This window comes from Gouania willdenowi, unplaced genomic scaffold (genome assembly GCF_900634775.1).
Source record: "Gouania willdenowi unplaced genomic scaffold, fGouWil2.1 scaffold_293_arrow_ctg1, whole genome shotgun sequence".
Taxonomy (NCBI): Eukaryota; Metazoa; Chordata; class Actinopteri; order Blenniiformes; family Gobiesocidae; genus Gouania; species Gouania willdenowi.
The window spans coordinates 21,799-28,036 of NW_021145053.1; the positions used below are offsets into that span (position 1 = coordinate 21,799).

Sequence of the window (6,238 nt, forward strand, 5' to 3'; positions counted from 1 at the left end):
ATCCTCTTGTTTGTAATGTTTTAAATAAAATTTTAATTGCCACCCAGAAGTCCTCTTGTTTTGTGCAAATTCTACTAAATCTGATCAGCTGTGATTTAATTAACCCTTTATATGTGTGTTTAGGATGGAAACTTGACTTATAAAGCAGTGCATGCGTGTCTGTTTCTTTAAAGAACACCTTAATATTTAAGGTACAGGTAAGTCCAAGATCCTCCCCCTTATATACCGTAGTATCCAGAAAGTCAATAGATTTGTCGTTGATTTCATATTTTAATTTAATTGATGGGTCGTGGGTGTTTAAGGTTTCTATAAATTTTAAAAAATCTTCTTTTGTATGAGTCCAAATACCAAAAATGTCATCCAAATATCTTGAGTAATGTAGTGGTTTATATTTACATTTTTCCAGGGCCATCTCTTCCCAATCAGCCATAAAGATATTTGCATAAGATGGAGCAAACCTTTTCCCCATCGCTGTACCTTTCACTTGTAAGTAGTATTTTTGGTCAAATTCAAAATCATTCCTTGTTAAATTAATCTTCAGCAATTCTAAGATTTCCTGGTCTGGTCTGCCCTCTTGTGGGTATTTTTGGAATATCTTCTTCACAGCTTTTAGTCCTGATTCAGTGTCTATGTTTGTGTAGAGGCTGTCTATGTCGATGGTGAAGAAGAAGGAATTTTTGGGGGGATTTAGTTTCCTCACCATATTAATGAAGTGGTAAGTATCTTTAGTGTAAGAGGGGTGTTTAATGGAGAGAGGATTTAAGTAATGTTCCACAAATTCTGCCGTCCCATAGGTGTCACTACTACAATCTGAGACGATTGGTCTCCCTGGAGGAATTTTTTATAGAATGGTCCATTTGAGAGGGTCTTTATGAATTTTTGGTAAAATATAAAATCTCCTCATTCTTGGTTCTCCATTTCCCTTTAAATATAGTTTTTGTTTTCCATTAATTATCTTTTTTTTGTACAGTCTATCAACAATCTGGCTAACTTTTGGTATTGTCTCTAAATAAATTGGTTCTTTTAATTTTTTATAATAGGTGGTATCTTCCAATTGACGGTTTGCTTCATACACATATTGATCTCTACTTAAAATCACTACCGCACTGCCTTTATCAGCTTTTTTAATTACTATGCTTTTATTTTTTATTAATTCTTTTAGGGCCAACATTTCCTCCTTTGAGAGGTTTTCTCTCTCCTTTTGGGACAGGAAGTGTCGCTCTAGATCCCCTTTATCTTTCCTGATCAGATTATTGATCTCGGGGGGTAATTTATCATCTGGTGGAGTCCAATCTGAGGTAAGTGTGAATTTAGGTGTTTCTTTTTGTTTTTCTTTTCCAAAATAGGTTGCTAATTTAATTTTTCTATGGTAGTTTTGCAGGTCTAATTGGAGTTGGATTTTTAAATCTTTGTTTAACCCAATCGTGGGGACAAAGGTAAGTCCTTTATTGAGGAGGCTGCTCTGTGCTGCTGAAAGTTTAAAATTATCCGCTAACACAATAACATTTTTTGAAATAAGGGAAGTTATTTCATTATTCCCCTCCTCTGGGAGGCTTATGGGGACTATAAGTTTAAATAAGATGACCAGTGCTGTAGCATGGCCTCTGCAGTCTCACTGGACCAGTGGACATCATCAGCTGTTGTCCTGAATTTGGAGTAATCCAGTGCTGGGATGAACGGTAAGTTTTTTTCAATATAATCATTTAGGATTTCCAGATTTGCTTGTTCCTCCAATGGCAGCTTTTCAGAAAAGTTAATGATTGGGATCCAGATTTCTGAGTATTTGAACATTTTTTTTGCTGTTCTTATAGCTCCCTGTAGTTGTCTGATGGACGTCGCTCTGGCATTCTGGGATTTATGGTTAATCCCGAAGGATAAAACCAATTTTAGCACCGTGAGGTCGCTGTGGGATTTCTCCATCAGAGCTTGGGCATGCCTGAAGTTCGCCCCTGGATAACTGTCTATTTGTAAGTGGTCGTTGGTGAATCCTGGAATTTTGCTTAGGTTTGAATCCCCTATAATGACCCATTTTTTGTTCACAGACAGGTCCCACTCTATCATCTTCCTGTCTGATCTCTGGTGTCGTGTGGGCCTCCTCACTGGTGGTGGTGGAGAAGATGCTCTCACCATGGAAACGGGACTGCTGTGGTAAGTTGGAGTCATGATAGGAAGGTTTACTGTCTCATCTCCCATCTCATCATCCAGTAAGCAGTTATTCAGGCTTTGGTCTGTAATGTGAATTTGAACATGTGCAATGGCGTCCTCTGCTGGCCTCGTGATGCCAATGTCAGGAAGTGTTTCAATCAGTCTTTCTGTGTTAACCTCCCAGTCATTAGGGCCTCTGGAGGTCTCCACAGGTTGTTGTTGACTGTGTTCTTCCTCTATCTGCAGAATTGCCCTACCCGCAGAGATGACAAAGCCATCGTTGGCCCCCATTGTGCGAGGTTCCCTCTGTTCTTTAGGCTGTTCATCAGGTAAGTGCTGGACCACATGTGTCTGGAGGATCTCCTCCGTCATGGTTCCCATAGAAACTGTGTGTGTTTCCCTTCTGGGTTCATTGTGTGTCACATTTTGTGTTACTGGTGTGTGTTGTTGTGTGTTTGTGGACACTTGTGTTCCCTGGGTTTGTTGTACAGGGTCCCTTTGTGTTGGAGGAGGCTGTGGTACCCCCCTGGCGGCTATCAGGGCCTCCGCATGTTCCACCACCTCCTGGCTGAGGCGTGGCAGGTTTCTGTACGCCCAGCGTGTGGCAACTTCAAAGGCCGGCCCCCAGTTTGCAGGTAAGTCCACCTCCAACTCCTTCAACATGGTCTCAAGACTGTCTTTGTAGTGGTCTTCCAGGATTAACAGTGTGTTAGGGTTAGGGTTAGGGTTAGGTTAAGGGCAAGAAAACCACTTTTTAGGGTTAGGGTTAGGTTAGGGTTAGGGGTTAGGGTTAGGGTTAGGGTTAGGGTTAGGGTTAGGGGGTTAGGGTTAGGGTTAGGGTTAGGGTTAGGGGGTTAGGGTTAGGGTTAGGGTTAGGGTTAGGGTTAGGTTAGGTTAGGTTAAGGGCAAGAAAACCACTTTTTACGGTACATTTTTGGTGGTTTTTGGCCAATAACTCTTGATCGGAAGGTCGTAGCGCCAAACGCTCGGAAACAGCCCCCCATAAGTCAATTTGAGCCGATCTACGTGAGTTGGAATTTTTTCTCTACGACTTACGGTTCCGGAGATATCGCACTTTTTTGCGAAAATGAACGGTACATTTTTGGAGGTTTTTTGCAGATAACATTTGATAGGAACGTACCATTTACATTTTGATGGTGGCAATCCCTACTAAGTCAATATAGGCCTTTCCAACGGTACCACCCACGTAGGGTTAGGGTTAGGGTTAGGGTTAGGGTTAGGTAGGGTAATGTGTTTTCTCGATGAGACCCCCCGGGGGAGTTCGAGGACTCCCCCAGTTAGATAGGGAATCAAAGGCAGGCACGGGCCGACGCATATTATTCGTGTTCCTCTCGTCATTGTGTCACACATCAAAAGGTTTTGTGAATTTGTATCAGTGGGTGAGGTGTCCGTGCAGTGTTGTGACTGTATGACAGGCGTCAAAGTGAGAGGAGGATGGATGCATCCGGCCCACTTTGTGTCTGATTGGACAAACCCGTTGTAACTTGGAGATATGTGTGTGTAATGGAATGAGGGATCATAGAACTGTAGCTGAGGGACAGAAGCAGGAGCCTGTCTGGGCTTCACCACAACCGGGTCTGTGTGGACCTCGTCTCAGTTTCCAGTTTCCACCCCATTGCCTGTGGTGAGGAATGGGGTGGAGATGGAAGTGGTTGGTGTGTTCTTGTTTGTTTTATTCTGGGTTTTATTCTAGGTTTAGGTGTTAACCTTATCTTTAGAATTGTTGTAATTTGAGAGGAGGGGGGGGGGGTTGGTTTAGGATTTAGGTTCTGTAAAGGTGGGGGGGGGGGGGGGGGGGGCGCCATTTTGTTTTCGGAAGTTATTTTGTTGTTATTAGGGTTAGAGTTTGGGTTTTTAGGTTTAGGGTTAGGTCTAGATATAGAACCTTGAATTTGCCTAAGGAGTGGAGGCGGTAGCGGTTAGGTTTAGTGTTAGGGATCATGTCCAGTTGTAGAATGATATTTAAAGAGGTTTGGGGTTAGGTTTAGAATTGGGTTTTAGGTTTAGGATTTTAGGGTTAGATATAGAACCTCGAATTTGGCCAGCGAATGGAGGCGGTAGCGGTTAGGTTTAGTGTAAAGGATCATGTCCAGTTGTAGGATAATATTTAAAGAGGTTTAGGGTTAGTTAAGGGCTTAATTGTGTTTTTCTTAAGTTTTGGAGGTAAGTTTCCAGAGGAGAGTGCAGGATTGGATGGACGGACTTAATCCTCCTCAACCCTGTGCCTGTGTGGGCAGCGTCTCCATCCTTTCACCTGCCTTTTAGTTTGGTTAAGGTCTTAATTGTGTTTTTAAGTTTTGGAGGTAAGTTTCCAGAGGAGAGTGCAGGATTGGATGGACGGACTTAATCCTCCTCAACCCTGTGCCTGTGTGGGCAGCGTCTCCATCCTTTCACCTACCTTTTAGTTTTTGTTTGGTTTAAGGGCTTAATTGTGTTTCTTTCTAGAGTTTTGGAGGTAAGTTTCCAGAGGAGAGTGCAGGATTGGGTGGACGGACTTAATCCTCCTCAACCCTGTGCCTGTGTGGGCAGCGTCTCCATCCTTTCACCTGCCTTTTAGTTTGGTTAAGGACTTAATTGTGTTTTTAAGTTTTGGAGGTAAGTTTCCAGAGGAGAGTGCAGGGTTGGGTGGGTTAGGGTTAGGGTTAGGGTAAGGGTTAGGGTTAGGGTTAGGGTTAGGTTAAGGGCAAGAAAACCACTTTTTACGGTACATTTTTGGTGGTTTTAGGGTTAGGGTTAGGGTTAGGGTTAGGGTTAGGGTAGGGTTAGGGTTAGGGTTAGGGTTAGGGTTAAGGGCAAGAAAACCACTTTTTTACGGTACATTTTTGGTGGTTTTTGGCCAATAACTCTTGATCGGAAGGTCGTAGCGCCAAAAGCTTGGAAACAGCCCACCATAAGTCAATTTGAGCCGATCTACGTGAGTTGGAATTTTTTCTCTACGACTTACGGTTCCGGAGATATCGCAGTTTTTTGCGAAAATGAACGGTACATTTTTGGAGGTTTTTTTGCAGATAACATTTGATAGGAACGTACCATTTACATTTTGATGGTGGCAATCCCTACTAAGTCAATATAGGCCTTTCCAACGGTACCACCCACGTACCTGTGCGATCTTCCGTTCCCGAGATATGGCATAGCAAAATTTTCTCGTTTTTCGCACTTGAAAAGTTCAAAGTGCTGTAACTTTTCGGTGGAACGTGCTAGAGGGATGGAACCAGTGTCGATACCCACTAAGTAATCTACTGGCTTTCCAACGGTATCACCCTCGTCCTTCTACGATGTTCGGTTCCCGAGATATCGCGATTTTTCGAAATTTCGTTAAATGCTAACTTTTGAACGGAAGGTCGTAGAGACTCGGGGGTGGTACAGTTGGAAAGCCCGTACCCGAATTATAGCAGACGGACGTTGGTTGCATCCTTCTAGCACCTTCCTATCAAAAGATACAGGCCATTTTGTACCTGCCATAGGCGGAGACTGGAGGCGAAAATTGACTAAGTGTTGACTTTGTATGGAAAATTGTGATATTCACAGAAAAGCCATTTCTGGGCCTTCTGAGTCGATTGGACACAACTTCCGGTTTTTGGTTGAGGTGAGTGTAACTCCGCCCCCTGACTAGATAGGAGGGCGGGACCAGAGTGAGCCTTTGTTGTAAGAGACTGGCTTTCCAACGGTCTTGGTCCCATGTCTCTCGGATGTTCCTTGTGTTTTTACTTATTTCGCTATCGTCAGCATATGTGCTGATTTATCAGCCTGAGTAATAATGTAAAGGTCCCTCCCATTTTCAGAGTCTGGCTTTCCACTGGCACTACTTTCAAGGCTGTAGGAGGACGTTTGGCATGCAACCTGAAATTTCGCCAGGAAGTGGAGGCGGTAGCGGTTAAGGTTAGTGTCAAGGATCATGTCCAGGTATAGTAAAAAAGGAAAGTCAGTTTAGCAAATTCCCAAATTTTCCACAAAAGTGGAGGCGGTAGCGGTTAAGGTTAGTGTTAAGGATCATGTCCAGGTTAGGGTTAGGGTTAGGGTTAGGGTTAGGGTTAGGGGTTAGGGGTTAGGGTAAGGGTTAGGGTAGGGTTAA

The 6,238-nt window shown here is 43.3% G+C and overlaps 1 long non-coding RNA gene across 1 annotated transcript; it reads left to right on the plus strand.

The window, feature by feature from the left end:
• The first annotated feature begins 446 nt into the window (after nt 1-446).
• LOC114459306 (uncharacterized) lies at nt 447-839 on the plus strand. Its single transcript, XR_003673301.1, has 3 exons — nt 447-486; nt 642-715; nt 795-839. It is a non-coding gene; the product is annotated as an uncharacterized LOC114459306 (long non-coding RNA).
• The last annotated feature ends 5,399 nt before the right edge of the window (nt 840-6,238 follow it).